A 19,072-nucleotide genomic window follows, 5' to 3' on the forward strand; every position below is an offset into this window, starting at 1 on the left:
AACTAGCCCAGCCGACCCGCCGCGGGGCTTTTCCGTGACGTCAGCGCCCCCGCCGGGAGGGGGCGGCTCTGCAGCAAACTCGGAGTTGCAGCCACTTGGCTAAATCGGTTACTCGCAGTCACATGACCCCTTCTCTCTCCATTTAAAAAATAATGACAGTTCAATCCTGGGCCTCCTTTATTTTGTTTTATTTTCTTTTTTACCAGGTGAACACAGGAAAATGGAAAAATACTCTAAGTGCCACTTAATCGTCCTTCCCAGCAAAACACTTGCAAGCTGGCGGGATAAAGGATGGAGGGAGAAGCAGGTTTGAGTTGAGAGCTCAGCTTTGCCAAGAAAACAGGGATCAACCTGGAATGCGCAGAGACTTTAGCCTCCAGGATGAGACTGCAGCCACCTTGAATGGCCAAGGCTTGTTTTAACCGCATCTTCTGCAAGGAAGACAGCCTCTGTCACCTTCTCTCTGGATAGGGGGAAGCAGATGGAGCCCCACAAAGGTTTGTTTCCCTTCTCTGGCAAGGACCCAGAGAGAAGGGGCCAGAAAGAGGTGAGGAAAGAGGACAAGACCTTGAAAAGGGCAGTTTGGGAAAACAATTTAATTGAGGATCCAAGCAGATTGTGCTAAATGTTGTTGGCCCTGCTGCTCTGGGCCAGAATGCTGAGGCTCCTCAATCAGGGAATTTAATCAGCATCTCAATCACCAGCATCTCTGTACCAGGCTCCCTGGCAAGGCTACACCTTGGGCATGAGCCAATGCAGCCTGGCCATGGGGAGAAGCACTGAGCCCACGGCCCCTATGAGAGACTCCTGTGAACAAAGGGCACAGGATAATAACTACTACTACCATTTACTATGTACCTCTGAGGACCTCTGCTTAGTAGGTACTGTTAGGCCTCCTGGGACCTTAATCCTTACTACACTCCTGCAAGGTGACTCAATTGCTACCCTCATTGTATGGAGGAGGAAGATGACATAGGGCCAGACAACTTGCCCAAGGTCATACTGCTGGTATAAGTGGCAGGGTCAGGACTCAAAGCCTGGTTTGCCTGAGTCTCTGCACTGCACCACTAAGTGAAGGATTTCAATGACCTCTTTCCGGGGACATGGGTATTTCCCAGATGCTGTGTTTAGAGATGATGCTGGCCTCTCCAACATACTCGTCCGCTTTTTCAGCCAGCTTCATCTCTGGGTTGGCTGGTGGCTCCGGGAAGCAGCCAAAGGCACCAGCATCTATTGAAGCAGTGGACTCTGCTGTGATTAGAGTCGATTCACAGTTATCCTGCAGGCATTTATCTGCTTTGGAAATTAGCTACATGACCAGCTGCTGAGACCTGCTAGGTCCCAAGCTAGCAAAGGTGGAATCCACAGAGTAATGAAAACTTAGAATTCCTTTAGTCTCAGGTATTGTGGCCCCAATCTCCTACTTATCTTATACATAAGAAACCTGAGACCTAGAGAGATGATGACCGCTTAGGACATGGCAGAGCTGGAACTACAACCTGGGGATCATAATTCTCTGGATGCCCTTTGCTTCTGTCAAGTTTTTCTTCTGGGTTTAGCTGACAGGGAGTGGCTACAGATGTGGGGAAAGGGAAAAAGGAGGAGATGGGGGTGAGGAGAGATCATCTCCAAGGGTATATCACTGACTCCATTCTAAAACACATGTAGTTGATGAATAATCTGCGTTTCAAAATGTTCCATGCTTTTTCCATACTGACACTCCTACTCTGTCAACTGGTCTCAACAGAAACATTATAGGAGTAAAAACTAAGAAGAAATCAGTTTATAAGCATATGATATAGTTTCTTAGTTCTACTTGTGCCCATTGATAAGAACCTGATACTTCACACTCATAAGAACCTAATTCTGCCCAGGCGCGGTGGCTCATGCCTGTTATCCCAGCACTTCGGGAGGCTGAGGAGGGTGGATCACGAGGTCAGGAGTTTGAGACCAGCCTGGCCAACATAGTGAAACCCTGTCTCTACTAAAAACACAAAAAAATAGCCGGGCGTGATGGCGGAAGCCTGTAATCCCAGCTACCCAGGAGGTTGAGGCAGGAGAATCACTTGAACTTGGGAGGTGGAGGTTGCAGTGAGCCAAAATCATGCCATTGCACTCCAGCTTGGGCAACAGAGCAAGACTCCGTTTCAAACAAAAAGCTAATTCTATGCCTAGGCAATATCTACTATGAAATATTTGTCATTGGTATATGTGAAACATAACAAAAGAAAATGAACTCCAAGGACTGGGGAAGGGGAAGGGGGCACATAGCAATGTTGTGTTTGGATAATAGAACAATTTTTAAATTTCTTAAATTGTTTGTCTCACAAGAAGCTACATGAACACAAACAAGAAAACTAAGAGTCTTGACTGAATAACAGTTAAGTTGGAGTAACTATTTAGAGAAAAATCTTAGTTATACTTCACAAAAAGCACATCTGAGAGCCAAATCTCATCTAGCCAAGTCCCAGATCCCTCAACCAGGATTCCAGCTCATGGGGATCATCTTGAGGGTGTGGAACTGGAGAGAAAAAGTAGAATCAGGGCATTTGGGTAAGTGGCAAGTTTTGAAGAGGAAAAATTGGCAGAATGTTGTTTCTTGTTCTATGAATTATTCTCTCCATATTCTTTCTGCCAGCATTTGAAGGCTTCCTCAGTTTCTAGCTACAATGAGTAGCTCAAGAGTATAGCAAAGAGGCAGAATTCAAAGCAACAAAAATAACTCACATTTACTGGCCAAAATGCATGCCTATCTCAGCTAACCTGCATCACCCCTGCAGTTACCCATATTCTACAGAGAAACATGCTGAGGAATGAGGTTAAATAACCAGCCCAGGGTCACAGAGCGGTTAGGTGGCAGATCTGCACTCTCTGGGGCCAAAGCCTTAACTGCTGTTCTAATTACAGTAGGGGATATATGTCACTCCTCGTTTCCATACTAGCCCCACCTTGGTCTACCACCTTCCTAAAACCCTCAAAAGAGAAGTTTTTGTCTGATTAGCCCATGACCTTCACTGGGCCACCTGTTCCTAGTGGGCAGGGTTACTCTACTTAAAGGCATGAGCCATCCTCTCCTCTCTCTTTCCTCCACATCGCTGCCGTAGGGGAGAAGGTGACCTTGGGGTCCGTTCGGGGACTCTGCCCACTACTCTGCCACTGTCACTGTCACTTAGCATGTAGACTTGAGCAACCAGGTCCCATGATTTCAAATGGGATGAGAAAGGAAGGAAAGAGTTAGGGAAAGAATAGAACCTTTGACCAGGGTTGTAAATCAGGGCATCCGGGACTTGCACAGACATTAAGATAATATTACTTTGAATACCATGTCTTGAAAACTCTAAGAGGGAGAGATGATGGGTAGGCTCAGGATCTGTACATGCCTGAGTCCATCATTCTATTCTAAAAGCTGTAATTCTATTTGGAAAACAACAGAATCATCTATACTATAGACTTACTACAACCAAGGTCATGCCTGCTCAAGCCATCAAGTAAATGCTACTCAGTGATAAAGGAGACGCCATGCAAACATTCTCCCTTTCCCAACAACAAGGAGGTAGATTATAGACTGAACACTGAGTAGGTGACAAATTAAATGGATTTTTTCCTACTGTTTTTTAAATGTTTTTTTTTTTCTTTTTTCTTTTTTCTTTTTTTGTATGTTTTTTGAGAGATGGAATCTTGCTATGTTGCCCAGGCTGGCCTCACCACTCACAGGCTCAAGTGATCCTCCAGCTTCAGCCTCCTGAGTTGCTGGGACTATAGTTGCTGGAGTCTGTTTTGCATTTTAATGCCTTTAGGCAAAGCATGCTGGCCAGTTTCCCACAATCCTTACTCATCCTCAATATATTCTACTTCAAGCAGTTTCTCTCATTTATACTATCTACCTGGCCCCTAAAGGCATTTGACTTTGTGATCTTTGCCTGGGCTGAAAGAAATGGTAGGGGATTTAACATCAGAAAAGGAGGTTCAAATCCAGGCCCTTCCTCTTATGCATGTGATGCTAGGGATGTCACCAAGCCCCAGAGGCCTTGGCTTCTGCTGTTCTGAGAACTAAAGAGTTACAGAATGTGAAAGTGCTTGTTAACCACGGAGCACTATGTCAATGAGAGTGATTACGATTATGACGCAGGAGCCAAGGATTGAAGCTCAGTCACCTGCCCTCGGTTTTGCTGCCTCTTAAGGCTCCAGCTAAATTAATCCAGCAGAATTCAAGACACATGGGGTGGAGGGAGGATGGGCGAGAAATGTGCTCATAGATGTTACTAGGAAAATATCATTAGCGAGGAGGTTGTTGTAAACAAGAAGATGGGGGCCAAATACCCAGCACACATCACAGGTCTCCACCAGCCACAAAACATTCAGAGGAGGAGCTGGGTGGGAGGCAATTTGCAAAGTGTCTGAGCACAAAAAGAACCACCCACTCACTTTGGGAAGTCTAAAGAAGGAAAGAATTACTATATGGAAAATCATTGCTTTAGAGAAGGGGGAAAAAAAGGCCTCAGTTGCAAAATCAAGAGAGCCCTGATTATAAGAAAATAAAGACAGAAGAGAAGATGGCTAAGAATAACCTGTCAGCATCCAGAGGCCTGCGAGATCCAGATGGATCCTCCAGCTGCATCCTCCTCAGACCAGCCCCCAGCTTCTCATCAGACGCCTGCTGAGCAGATTGAATTTTCCATTGAAAAAATTCTTAGTTATCACCCTTTCTTCCCTCCAATGGCCCAGCCTGCTGCAGGCCTGGAGAGCACCAGTGGCAGAGGTAGCTAGAGCCCTTCCTTCTAAAAGCTTGCAGAGTAAGTGCAGAATGTATCTCAGTAGGCTGGGAGGAGCCTCCTAAAGAAAACAAACATTTTCTTCCCAGGCTTCCTCAATCCATCCACATTCATTCATTAAACGACAGATAACTATTGAGAATCTACTTTATGTAAAGACCTGTTCCAAGGGTTAAGAATACGATCCTTACATTCACAGAACTTTTTACTCTGGTAGGAGAAATAATAAAGAAATAAAGTATCACCATGTTCAGTCATTCATGCATTCATTCTTTCTCTGAGCATGCTACCCTTTAACCTCCATTTTGTCTTCTGCAAATACGGAATGATAATACTGAAAGGAAGTATAAAGTAGGGATTAAGGGCATACCCATTCAGAGGTCTGACAACACCCAGGTCAGTGAAAATGTAAAGAATGGGAGCTCTCATGCCCAGCAGGTGGGAGTGTAAGTTCATAAGGCCACTTTGGAAATCAACCATCAACACCTAAGATGTGCATATCCTTTGAGATCCGGCAATTCCACTTCTAAATGTGCATCTTATATGTTACATAAAAAGCAAACACAAAGATGCTCATGAAAACACTGTTTGCAATAGCAACAATCAGAAACCAACTAATGGCCATCAATGAATAAATGCATTGTGGTATATTTACACAATGAAATAGTATACAGCAATGAAAATGGATGAAGTAGATCTACTTGTATCAACAGAAGTAAATATTGAGACCATATGGTAACTTGAAGAAGCAAATTGCAGGATATCAACAGGGTAATACTTTATATAATTTTTAAATACCACACTAGTATTTTATGGTTAAATACACAGTTAGTAAAAGGATAGCAACGAGGATGAGAAAAATAGACATCAACTTCAGAATAGAATTATCTCAAGGGTTGGAGGGGAAAGACAATTAGATGCACAGAAGACTTCTCAAAAACAACCAAGAAGCCAGGAAATACTTGCATAATAAGATCAAAGTGCTCAGTGAAAATAATTGTTAATGTGGAATTTTATGCCCAACTAAATTGTAGTTGAACAATGTGAGCTAAACAGATCCAATGCAGTGGCTCACACCTATAATCCCAGAACTTTGGGAGCCAAGGCAGGTGGATCACTTGAGGTCAGGAGTTCAAAACCAGCCTGGCCAATATGGTGAAACTCTATCTCCACAAAAAAATACAAAAATTAGCCAGACATGGTGGCAGGCACCTGTAATCCCAGCTACTCGGGAGGCTGGGGCAGGAGAATCACTTTGCAGAGGTTGCAGTGAGCTGAGATCACACCACTGCACTCCAGCCTGGGTGACAGAGAGACTCTGTCTCAAATAAATAAATAAGTAAATAAAAATAAAACCCCAGTGTGAGCCTAACAAATATTTATTGAGTACTTGTTATTACTAAGCAATATCCTAAGCTGCAGAGACACAGATTTATATAAGTCTAGGTTTCTGTCCTCAAGGAGCTTAAAGTCTGATATTCCTTTCCCCAGAAAGTACCAAATCCATGAGAAGATCATCTAGGAGCTACATAAAAGCTTTAGCCCAGTGCATATTTGGTTTCCCAACCAACGCAACATTTTTCCTAGAGTTCCCTCCCTCAGCAACAGAATGATTAATGAGATTATTTTGACCCAAGGAGTCAAAAACAAGAATAATGCAGTCTTTGATTTAGCCAATTATAATAACATGGGGATTCTTCAATGATAAATTTAGAAAGGCCAAAGGAAGAAACAGCTGGGTTGAAGACATGGGCAATTAACACCTTTCATACGTGGTTATAAGTATTCCCATCTGCCTGCTTTGTTTGCTTAATCTCACTATCTTCCTGATTTCCAGGTCTTTATTGAAACAGGTGGATGGTTTCTCCAACACTTAAAAGGCAGCAAGACTCTTTAGCTTTGGTAGGGTGCGAGTAGCTCACCCCTGCAATGAACATCATCCAGAATGTTTTAAAACAATAAAAATGAATGAAGCCCTTAACTGATGAAAAGTTGTATGTCTAAGTTTCTGTGATTTTGTAAAGATTCCTTCATACTCCTTTTAAAATCTTTGAGTAACAAACTGTTACCCTGTGTTCTCTACATAAGCAAGGTATCATTTTTAACCCAGAATAGTGCATTTACTGGAGTTAGTGAAGTTAATAGATGAAATAATGATTATAGTGGCTAGCATATATGCCAGGCACTGATGTGCATTATCTAACTTAATCTTCACAACAACTCAATGAAGCAAGTACTATTATTATTATCCTCTTACAGATACAGAGACTGAGATCAGGTAACATAGCTAGGAACTGGCAGACTTCATCTAACTCTTTTTTTGTTTTGTTTTGTTTTGTTTTGTTTTGAGACAGGTTCTCTGTCACCCACACTGGAGTGCAGTGGTGCACTCATGGCTCACTGCAGCCTCAGTCTCCCCAGGCTCTAGTGATTCTCTCATCTTAGCTTCCTAAGTAGCTGGGACTATAGACATACACCACCATACCCAGCTAATATTTTTGTATTTTGCAATACATGGTTTCACCATGTTGCTCAGGCTGGTCTCAAACTCCTGAACTCAAGAAATCTGCCCACCTTGGCCTCCCAAAATGCTGGGATTATAGGCATGAGCCACCATGCCTGGCCACCATCTAACTCTTATCTACCACTCTGGTCCATGCAGTGAGACTCTCCTCAACTCTGAAGTGCAGACACCAGCACTGGGTAGTGGTAAGTAAGTGAAAAAAATTGGGCAATGTTATATTAGTACAGAGGTGGCTGTATGCAGCATAGGTCAGCCTCCTTCACAAGACTGGGAGCTGCTGGAAGGGAGGACTATTCCTGTCCCTCTCTGTGTCCCAGCTCCTAGGAGCAAACCTGGCACACAGCGGCAACTCAGTATGTGTCCGTTGAAAAACTGAATAAAGGAACAACATGCACCATCACCTTATCTGGTCAGTTATTTGAAAGCCCCTAATTTCATCATTGCACGGTAACTCTGCAGAAGGACAGGCTTTCATCCCAGGCAGTGGAACAGAGGGATTCAATAGTCAGGTGCTAGGCTCTCACGATGTGCCAAGGTACGACAAGGCCCCACACTGGAGGCATCAGGACCCAGAAGGAAAGAAAGATGTGCACACATAGGGTGTGATCGGATGCAGAATGTGGTGAGATGCAATGCTAGATGTAACACAATGAATGAGATGAGGACACCGACCACAGGGTCTCCTCCCTTGCGAGAGAGCCTCCCCGCCCCTCAGCATGCCTGCCTGGGCCCATGAAGCACACTCTTGTAATTGCAATCTCCTCTCCCTTGGGAAAAACAACATTGGAAACCATCTCCTCTGGTCCCCTCCTCAGGTCCTTCCCCTTCCATGGAGAAGGATTGACCTCCCTGATTGGCGGAATCAGGGAAGAAACTGAGCATGTGCAATCAGGTCTCCTTACTTGTTCACTGGAGCAAGGCTGCCTGCAGGATGGGGCATTTCTTTTCCTCTTCCTCTTCCTTCAGGTGGCACAAGGTTTGCAGTTGCTCTCTGCATGAACAATATGGCAATCCTAGTGGACAACCCTCCAACAGCTTTCCCTCTCAGAGGATGGATCATAATTGGTCTAACTTGGTCAAGTAAGCTCATCTCCTTTATCACGGATTGGTCTAAATATGGGCATTTGATCTCATTGTGGTCAATAAGATGCAAAAGAATGAAAGCTCTTGGGAAAGAAATAAAAAGAAATCCCTCCTTTGCCAAACCACCTCTTCCTGTCTCCCAAATCTACGATCTGAAAACTTTTGAGGTTTATCGCTCCTTTAAACCTCAACTTACACGGAGGTGGGGATCATATCTGATGTATTTAGCACTGCACAGTCAGTATCTAGCATAGTGCCTGGCTCATAGGTGGCATTTAATAATTATATTGACTGGTTGAATACAGAAGGTGATTACTTCCACCTAGAGTGATTGAGAAGGCTTTATATAGTGATATTAAGATGAGCCTTGAAATGTAATAATACTTGTAACATTAATGAGAATAACAAGAAACTGAAATGCAGAAACTTTGATTAACTTGCCCAAGGTCCCACAGCCAGAAAATGGTAAAGCTAAAGATTTGAACCCCAACTTCTGATTCCAGAGAACATGGACTTAATCCAGTAGGCCACTGGGAACCATAAATTCAACAATTCAACTCAACAACCGTGTAAAATACTTATTAGATGGCAGCTTCTAGGAATACAAATAAATGACAGTCCCTGTACAAGATGGTCAGGAAGAAAAACCAAGTAATTAACAATATTAATAGCTTCCCATTATTGAGCCAGGTATTTTGTCAACTGATTTACATGTATTGTGTCATTTAATATTTTCAACAATCCTATGTGGTCATTATTAACACTATCCTCAATTTGCAAATTAGGGAACCGAGGCAGAGATATTAAGTAACTTATCCAGGATCACACAGCCCAGTGACAGAACTGTGACTTGTATCCAAGCAACTGTACTTCAGAGCAAAACCATCATTGCAAAGTGACATGACAGACCCTATCACAGAAGTGTGTAATGGTGGGGGCAGCAAAGGAGTTGGGGTGATAAACTGTGCTTGAGTGGACCAGAGAAAACTTTACAAAACAGTTTTCAGCCATCCACATGTCTTGAATTACGGAGAGAAATTGGCAGGGGAGTGTCTACTTGTATGCATGTGTTGTGGGGGGAGGGCGTGTGTATTTGTGTGCACATGTTGGGGGAGGGCATGTGTATTTGTGTGTGCACATGTCAGGGGAGGGTGTGTGTATTTGTGTGTTCCGTGCATGTGCACACACCAACATGTGGACAGGATATGTATACGCAAAAATAGCATCTGCAAAGGCTATCTGAGATGGCTGGAGAACAATGTAGCTGTGGGGAAAATGCAAGATAAGATAGAGCCAGAAAGGTAGTCATGGGTCCTCAAAAAAATTCTGAGCTGTGGAAGAAAAGGCCAATGCTCTGTTTACTCCTCCTCCAGGAACTCAAAGTTCCAGCAGGAAGTCAGGTGACAAGAGGTAAGGAGAAACCTCTCAAGGTCCAGAAGCAAACAAGGAGAAGCCAGCTCCACAGCCTTGAGGTCTGAATGGGTGCAGAAACCATGACATGTGGGTACACATCCAAGGGCCAGGAGGTACCCACAGTTTCTATAAGGGAGCAGCTCCATAAAATGGAACTAAGAGGCTCACACGAGGCCCGCTGGCTGCACCCCTCCAGGCGGAACCTGAGATCTGCCAGGACCAGCCAGAGCACCTGAGAGAGATGCGCCCGTGCACAGCGCCACCAGCTGGCTCAGGGAGGCGTTTCCTGCCCAAACACCCACTTTCTATTTACCTCTTCCACACCCCTTCTCTCCTCTCTGCTTCTTCGTCCTGGATCTATGTTATTTTTTTTGAGCATCCAATACACAGCAAATATGGTTTGTGCTCAGCCAAGAGATTGCCATCTATACTCAATGTGAAACGTCACGGTTGAATGGGGAATAGATGTTTCTGCCCATTAAAATTTATATGAAAACTATAAAGGTTCCTCTGACAAATGAAATAAGTAGAAACCTTTGAGAAATTGTAAAGTCATCACCCTTTGGAAATTCAGCAGGAGTGATGCATGACCCAGTGGCAACAGGGCTTGCCATTTTTCTTTCTAAATTAAAACACAATCTGGGTGGAGAAAAGCAAGCCCCTTGCAAATGACACATAGAACCAATATCCTTGGCTATGTTTCTCACACTAGGGAATTCTCTCCTTGGGTTAAGAAATTGTATAGCAAAAACACCATCATCATAATTATTACCCTAAAGAATTTTATTAGGCATCTATCCATTTGTATGCTCAGATTATATAATTTAATATGTGGTTTGATGTCAGGTTTTTTGTACCTTCAAATTGCCAATGAGAAAAACTATTTATTCAGTCTTTCACTGCATGAATTTTGAAGAGTCCACTAGGTATTGGGCCAGATGCTAAGCTGTCTCTGGGATGCACAAATTAAAACAACACAATCCTTCCCCTTAATAAAATCATAATCACTGAACCCACATTCAGTACTGAAATGTCTGTTCACCTCAGAGACCAAGCCCTATCATCACACGTGGATAAGATCATAGTGAGACTTCAACTGGGGAAAGAGGAACCACTGAGCCTGAGAAAAAGGGCACGCACTTCCCCCAATCCTAATGTGCCAAAAGTGCTCCTGCCCTCCAAGGACACAAAGATCTGTATAAAACAAAAGGTAACCGGAAGAGAAAGCAGCAGAAGCATACTCAAATAGCAATTGGTATTTAGTGCTTAAAAATCAAACTCCATTAGTTCCTTTATCCATTATTATGGGATGATTTCATTAGTATGTCAGATTCTCCAAGTACATTTGATTCTTAGTCCTTTCCAGATTGCGAGAAACTGAGACATTCTCAGCTGCAGACTTATTGTAAGAGAGGCAAGAAACTATGTTGACCACTGCCCTGCTGAGTTTCATGGAAAACACAAATTTCATACAGGTGACCACATAACCTCTGCTTTCTCATTGAGAATCTTCGTTGCAAAAATTGGAAACTGTCTCAAGTCACTTTTTTGTTTTAGACAGGGTCTTACTCTGTCGCCCAGGCTGGAGTGTAATGGCGCCATCACAGCTCACTGCAACCTCAAACTCCGGAGCTCAGGCGATCCTCCCATCTCATTTCCCTGAGTAGCTAGGACCACAGGCGCACCACCACCCCCAGCTAATTTTTGGATTTTTTTTTGTAGAGATGAGGTTTCGCCATGTTCCCTGGCTGGTCTCAAACTCCTGGGCTCAAGCAATCCTCCCACTTCGGCTTCCTGAAGTGCTGGGATTACAGGCGTGAGCCACCATGCCTGGACAATTTTTTAAAATACTGGTGGATATTATTAAAATGCAGGTATCTTCAGGCCCTAAGGGACTTCTTCGAGGGGTCAGAGACAGGAAATAGAAATCTATCAGAAGCCAAGACTCACACAATGTCTCATGCCCTCTTTCAACATGGCCTGTCCATGTCTGCTTTTTGCCACATATGTTTCTTTTCTCTCCACATACTAGCTTTGCTTCTTCTCACCCCATAGCTCTAGTCCCTTTGTTCCAACCACACGCAGAAACAGACAATCTCGCAGACCCAATTCCAAAGTCCCAGGAAAGAGCATCTGATTGGCTAAGCTTGGATGAAACAGTCAACCTTGGTCCAATCAACTGAAGCCTGGAAGGCAGAGCCTGGAACTGTAGCACAAACATGGCTGCCACACAGAAGCCTTGAGTGTGAAAGGAGGAGGCTCTCTAAAGAAAGGGATTGCTGTGAACTGAGCTAAGGTCACAAAAGGTATCTGCTGATCTTTGGCTATTCTGTCATCTCCCCTCAGAGGGCTTCCCTTGCTCCCTGTCCTGGGGTTCTGCTTTATGGTGACCCAGATACTGGTAGTCTCTACTCACTAAGTTTCTCCCCTCTCTCATTCCCTGTCTCATGACTTCTTCTTACCTATAGTTGCTGTTATTTCACGCTTTCTACTTACTGCCTGTCTCCATGTCTCTTGACTTCCGTGCCTCTTGACTGACAGCATCTCTCTGAGTCAACAGAATTAATTCTCCCAAAAAGTAGATTGGGTTGGATGGGCCTGTCAACCTCAACTGACCTGTAGCTGTCTTTGGGTCAGTCATCAATCCATCTATGGTCCCATCAGCTATGGCCATGGGGTTATGGCCAGCCATGGTAGTGGGGTTACCAGGGTATAGAATAGAGATGGAGGGTAAAAAATAAACAAACCATCTGCTTCTGCTTTTCCCAGAAAAGAGCTAAGGGTCTGGCAGTTTTCCTATGTAACACATTACAAAAGACCTGTCATGTCTCCAAATACTCTCTGGACATATTAACAAAATAAGTTCCTTAGGAATCTCTATGCTTTTTAAATTCTGAAACAATAAATAGTTTAGCATTTCGTGTACATTTAATATAATTAATACATTTAATAAAATAAAATTACTACTGTACTACTCAGTGTACTATTGTACCCTCAGTTGGTATTTTGCTAAACCTTAATAAACCTTGTCCTTCTCAAATACCTACTTCCAAGAGTCTTAAAGTAAAATAGGGCAAGCAATTGATAGATTAAAGGAAAAAACTCCTACACATCACAAAATCGTTGACTGCTACATAACTTCTTGGTGACTAAGGCCTTACAATCCTGGTGGTAATATTGTGGTTCTTTTTGTAAAATCCTCTGTAAATTACTTATTTAAGCAACTAGAAGCAAGCAGTATACAAGTATCTGCTCTCTGTCCTGCTCCTCACTGAGAAATATGAGCTAATTAATATGAAATGTTACAGTGCCTCAATTCTCACTATGAATTAAGGAGAAATGTAACACACAAAGTAAGAGGAAAGAATATATCACTGAGAACAAAAGAACGTATCACTGAGAACCAGTGGGAGTTTTAGAAAAAGGCAGATACATTATGCTACACATAGGATCCTAAATACTTTGATCTCCTAGATACAAGCCCAGCTTCCAATTCATTTATGACCCAAAACATCCAGTTACTAGTGAGCACATCCCTATACTGAAGATGCGGATCCTCTGCTGCAGAAAGTTGTTTCACCCAAGAATAGTCACATAGCCATCCTTGCTGCCAGACCAGATGGGGTTTCTCAGCTAGGGAAAACTTCATTAGGGGTATGGTGAGTTTTATCTAATTGATGGCCACAGATGAGCAGTCTTTCTGTCATGCCACTCAATAAAGATATCCTTTTGGGGCTCATTTACAAAACTGAAATGTAAAATATTATTTTAAATGGTAGGGGAGCACAAAGGCCTTGTCTAGCTTTGTACAACTCTTTCCATAAGGAGGGACACTGGTCAGAATTACCCTCATGGTCAGGATACCCAGGCTCAGAAGACAGGAGGAGAAGTAACCTGTCTAAGAGAGCTATATCCCTGCTTCTTGAAATGAATTCAAATCTGGGGTAGATGGCCTGCCCCTGCTACAGGTCCCTCTCTCACATCTTGTGGTATAAAACAGCTCTTCCAAAGTAGAAGTCCAACATAAAACCAATGGTGATTTCTCTTGAGAAACCAGATCTAAAATGGAATAAACCCTTATTAGCAAAGTTCAAAAGTAGCACATGATATCCAAAAAATCTGGGCTACAAGGATTAAAAGCCAAAAGAGAATATGCAAATGTGAAAAACACAATGAGTTTCATTACTGCAAATGTAAATATAGAATTCCTAGGTAAATCTTTTAGAATGAAAAAGCCATGAAAACACACTGATTAGGCATGAGCCCCTCGATAGCAGTTGTATATTGTGGTGATACTAAACCATACCAAAACTTCGTAGCTTAAAAACAACAATAATTTATTAGTTCATGACACTATGCATCATCAGCGTGGGCTAGAGGCAGATGAGTGTTTCTCATCTGGGCTTATTTATGTGGCAACTATCAGCTAGCAGTCTAGCAGGGACTAGATGATGCAGAATAGCCTTGCTCATCTGAATGGCTGTTGGTTGGGCCTCTCTCTCCATGTGGTCTCTCATCTCCAACAAGATTAGCCTTGGTTCTTCCCATGGCAGCAGTAGCATTCCAAGAGAGTGAGACTGGAAGTTGCAAGGCCTGAACTCCCACAGCTAAAACTCCCATGATATGTCACTTCCTCCATTCTATTGGACAAAGCAAGTCACAAGGTCAGCCCGTATTCAAGATGTGAAATAGACTTCACCTATTGATGGGAAGAGAGGCAAAGTACATTGCTCAGAGCATCCATTACGGGGAAAGGAGGAATCTATGGCCATTTATTGCAATCTATACAAGCAAAGAAACACATCCTAATAAGCTCTATTCTCCCTAGCACCTAATATAAGGTTTGGTACACATAGACAATATTTTAAGTCTGTTGTTAAATGAACACAGAAGTCTTTAGAAATATAGTTAATCCATTGCTGATAAGAGAAATTTCAAAATTAAAACTGCCAGTGCTTTTTTAAAATTAGGGTATTAATATCTTTATCCACTCTAGTCTTATGCCACTATCCTTACTCTTTCTCTTACATTTGCATGAAAATTTGTTTTCTCCAAATAACTAAGCTGAGATGAGGCTAATTTTGACATCTCCTTGAAAATTTGTGCTAGTTCTCTAATCTAGCGTCTATTATCATCAAAATAACATGAGCCATACCAGATATAATTGTATAATCTGCTTATAAATATAACCCCAATGTTCTGTCCCACAACATCCAAAAGCATACACAGCCACAATCCATGGTGACAGGAATGCAGGCTTATTCATAGCTCATCACAAACAAACTGGGGGCCCATTTCAAAGTCTACCTAGGAAGGGCACCCAGAAATGTCCACCTTTTAAGTTCTCCTTTTTTCCTTTTCCTTCCACAGGCCCTTCTCTTTTCATGAATGGTAGCATGTTTGCTGCTCAGTAGTTTTGTCAACCTGTTTCCCACCTGTAGAGTTTGGGGAGGTAGGGGAGGTCTGATAGCCTTCCTTCATCTCATGCTCTGTCCGTTTCAGGCTAAGTTGGCAACCTTTTTTGTATAAAATTATTTAAAACCTTGTGAGTCCTCTGTGTATGTCACAGGAATTGATTCCATTAAGCAAGAGTCTTGTCCACAGATCTTTGCTAGATAATTTATTTACATTTTTGCTTTTGCTGAGATGGCTGAGGGACAATGCCCTTGAGCTTCTTAGATGCTCTCTGGTTTGATTAAGATATCTGTGTGCCACACCCTTCAAGGAGGCTTTTGTGTGACTGAATGCTCTGATCTTTTGATCTTTCTGAAATAATAGCAAAAGGCAGTGATGGAGGATTTTTCTTGGCCCCTTTGCTCCACTCGCAGCGGGGGTGTCCTGTCTACTTGGCCCACTGTGCTGAACCCCTGGTGGGAGGGAACACATGAGTGAGCAAGTGTGAGATCTGGCCAGGTGCTCCAGGCACCAGCAGAATCAAGCACCATGGAGGGCTCATGGTGGTACCCAGGTGGGGGTGCCTGTGACCCTGAAGCTCCAGGGCAGGGGGTGGGTGTTACAGTGCTCTCTTAGTTCTGCTGTCCACAGGCAGCAGTGTGTTAGCAGCTCAGTTGACCCCTTGCAGTGGCACTTGGGTGAGGGTGCCAATGACCGCAAGACCCGAGAGGGTGTTACAGTGTTCTTTTAGTTTTGCTGTCTGTGGACAGTGATGTATTAGCAGTTCAGTTGGCCCCTTTCCTTGTTGCTTAGGAGGGCATAGGGCCAATGTGACGCCCTTTCTGCGTACCCACACTCAGTGGTCCCGAGCTCTTGTCCAGCATCCAGGAATAATGAGGTTGCTCAGACAATTGAAGGGCAGATAATTTTATTACGCATTAAAAATGACTCTCAGCAGAGAGGGAAGCTGGAGAGGAGGCCAGATGGGCAGGCTGTCTTACCCCAAAGTCTGGTTGTCTCTTCCATAGTCTGGCCATCTCTTCCCTGAAGTCCAGCTGTCTCCCACTCTACTGACTGAGTCTGGGGTCTTTATAGGCACAGGATGGGGGCAGGACAGGCCTTAGGTAGTTTTGGAAAAGACAACATTTGACTGGTAAAAAGATATTATTCAGAAAGAACCAATCAGGGAAGAGCAGGCAAACAGGAATAGAAGTTCTCACTTTGAGCCATGGGTTTCAGGCTACTTTGGCTTGAAGGTGGGGTTTTGCCAGGGACCTGCCCCTGTCTGCCTAGAATATCTCTGCCTTCTACCTCTATCAATTGTACAGCCATACCCTCAGTGTTTTGTTTTTTTTTTTTTTAAGAGGATGCTTTCCTAACAAGAGATCTTTCCATTTTAGCATCTTTTGCAATCTGAATAAGCTAAGCATTTTCCAAAACACGAAGTCTTGGATTTTTTTTTTAAGAGTTACCTAGCTCCTCTTGCATTTGACTGTGAGCAGCAAGAAGATCCAGGCCATACCTTTAACACTTTGCCTGGAAACCTCCTCACCTTGATATCCAAGCTCATCATTCACAAACTTTACTTTCCACATAAGTGCAAGTCATAATTCTGCTAAGTGTCTGAGGATCCACTTTCCTCCAGTTTCCAATAACATGTTTCTCATTTCCTTCTGAATTCTCACCAGAATTGTCCTTAAAATTTAGATTTCTATTAATAGTCCATTCACGACCATTTAGGTATTCTCTAAGATGATTCTTCTGAGCCCTCCCCAGCAAAGACTTTTCTAGAGCCCATCGGCACTTTTCTTAGAGCCCACAGGCAATTGTAAGGGTTGCTTCAATAGTGCTGACCCCTCTGAACAATAGCTTTCATTTATATATAGTTTGCAAAATGCTTTTTAAAATATTATCTTTATGACATCCAGGTGAAGAAAATAAGGCAATCTTCCTAGCCCCATTTATCAGATGATGAAACCAAGGCTCAGAGGCCTTTCAAGGGTAAGTGACAAGGAAAGGGCTAAAATCTTAGGTCTTCTGGTTTTTACTTTTAAAACACTGTTCCAAGCTCCCTCCCTTCCCTAAAGATAAAGTCTTATTCTGCTGATAGATTAGCAGAATTGAGGGAACTTAAGCCTTTGAAAATCGAACAGATCTTCATTTTAGTTTCTTTTGGGAGAAGGGAGTTTTCCATAAAACTTAGCATCCAGGCAAGCACAAAAGTCAAGGGAGATGAATGAGGCGAGGTCTGTCAGCAGGGAGTTCAGTCCGGATGGCAGAGGATATCTGAGATACTTTGGCGCCTTGTGCCTGGATCTATGAAGTGCCCACTGATAAAACCTAAGCTTAGTTTTAAATAAACAGTGAGTCTTCCTTCCATCTTGAGCAAGAAAAAGCTAGATATGCCAGGGGCTTCCCATCTAACTTTCACAAATCTGGACTATTTGCCCAGAACAAAGAAGTCCTTAAAATCAACCATCCATGGAAACATTCAGAGAAACCAAGAGATTAATCTATCTATAGAGGCGTCTGGTCCAAGATGGCAGAGTTAACAGGCCTTGACCTCCCCTCCTTCCTAAAATCACATTGACATGCCAGTAAAAAAAAAGAATAAATCACATAAAAGAAGCCTTCAGCAAGTCAGAAATTTGGCAGATTTCTGGGAATAAAGAGAGAAGATGAGATTGCACTGGCAGATAAAACAGAGAGGAAGCAGCAACAGCTCAAAATGTACACCACAGAAAGCTGTAGCTAAAGCTGGAGCCATTTTGAGGGGTCTGAGTTCAAAGTCAGCAGGAACAGAGTGGGAGTGGGAAGAGGAGCAGAAATCAGGAGGATAAATAGAAGGCCTGCTGCTGGAACAGAGAGGCGAGTCAGGCTGCGTGTCCACCTTTGTATTTGGAGAACTGTCAGCTGGAGGATGACACCTGGGAAGAAACCAAAACTATGCTTGCTAGAGAGAGTAAAAACTCTCCTTGGGGAGGACCACATCTGTTGGTTCATGTGCTGGCCCCTGCAATGGGCACCCATCGTTTGGCCTGCCTTGCATTCATTCTCCGTTTCTTTTAGAACTCCAATTTTGCTTTGGGGAACCACTTATCTTGCACTGCCTACAGTTTGCTCAATCAAGAAACTGTGAGCCAAGGTGCCTTCTGCTCTTGGCTAAGGGGAAGCTCCCTGACCCAAGAGAGGCCAATCAGATCATCTCTCAAACAGACCGACACAAACACTGAAAACAGATCGAGTTTTTTCACCTTCCAGTAGAGATGTTTTACCTTCCGTGGAGATGTTGCCTAGAGGTAAATCCCCAGAGATGTTCTGATTTCTGTGGACCCTGGCTCCTGTCCTGCCCTGAACCTGATTCTTCTACTTTACCCCTGACTTTGTATACTACCCCATATCTTCCCCGTAAGTTTCCCTTGCATCCAAAGAACCATAACTGATACATAAACCCAGAGTAGAGCCCTTATTGTATAGCATTTCCCTCCTTGCCATCTATCCTATAGCAAAGGCTGCCAGTCCACACCCACTAGTTCTGGGCTAACTATGAGAGCTTCCATTCAAAGACTTATGCAATAGTGGAAACCAATGGCACAAAATAGAGAGACCTAGATAATCAAACTAAATATCTGTCATCAAAGAAAACAGTTAATTAAGTGATGAGACGGCAACTTAAAAATGATTCTAATTAGTATACTTAAAGAGATTTGAGACAATGATGCCTAAAAAACCTATGGTAGGTAAAAAAAGGAACAATACAAAATATAACCAAATATTTTTAAATTATTAGAAATCTAGAAAAAAAAGTCAAGGAGATCTCCTAGAATATATAGCAAAAGCCAAAGAAATGAAAAAATATAAGCAAAATGTTAAGATTCATATAGAG

The 19,072-nt window shown here is 43.0% G+C and overlaps 1 pseudogene; it reads left to right on the top strand.

Moving 5' to 3' along the window:
• Window positions 1–4,599: 4,599 nt before the first annotated feature.
• LOC105538742 overlaps window positions 4,600–19,072 on the top strand; it is a 95,140-nt pseudogene continuing 80,667 nt past the window's right edge.

The sequence above is a fragment of the Mandrillus leucophaeus genome, unplaced genomic scaffold (assembly GCF_000951045.1).
Source record: "Mandrillus leucophaeus isolate KB7577 unplaced genomic scaffold, Mleu.le_1.0 Scaffold198, whole genome shotgun sequence".
NCBI classification, from domain to species: domain Eukaryota; kingdom Metazoa; phylum Chordata; class Mammalia; order Primates; family Cercopithecidae; genus Mandrillus; species Mandrillus leucophaeus.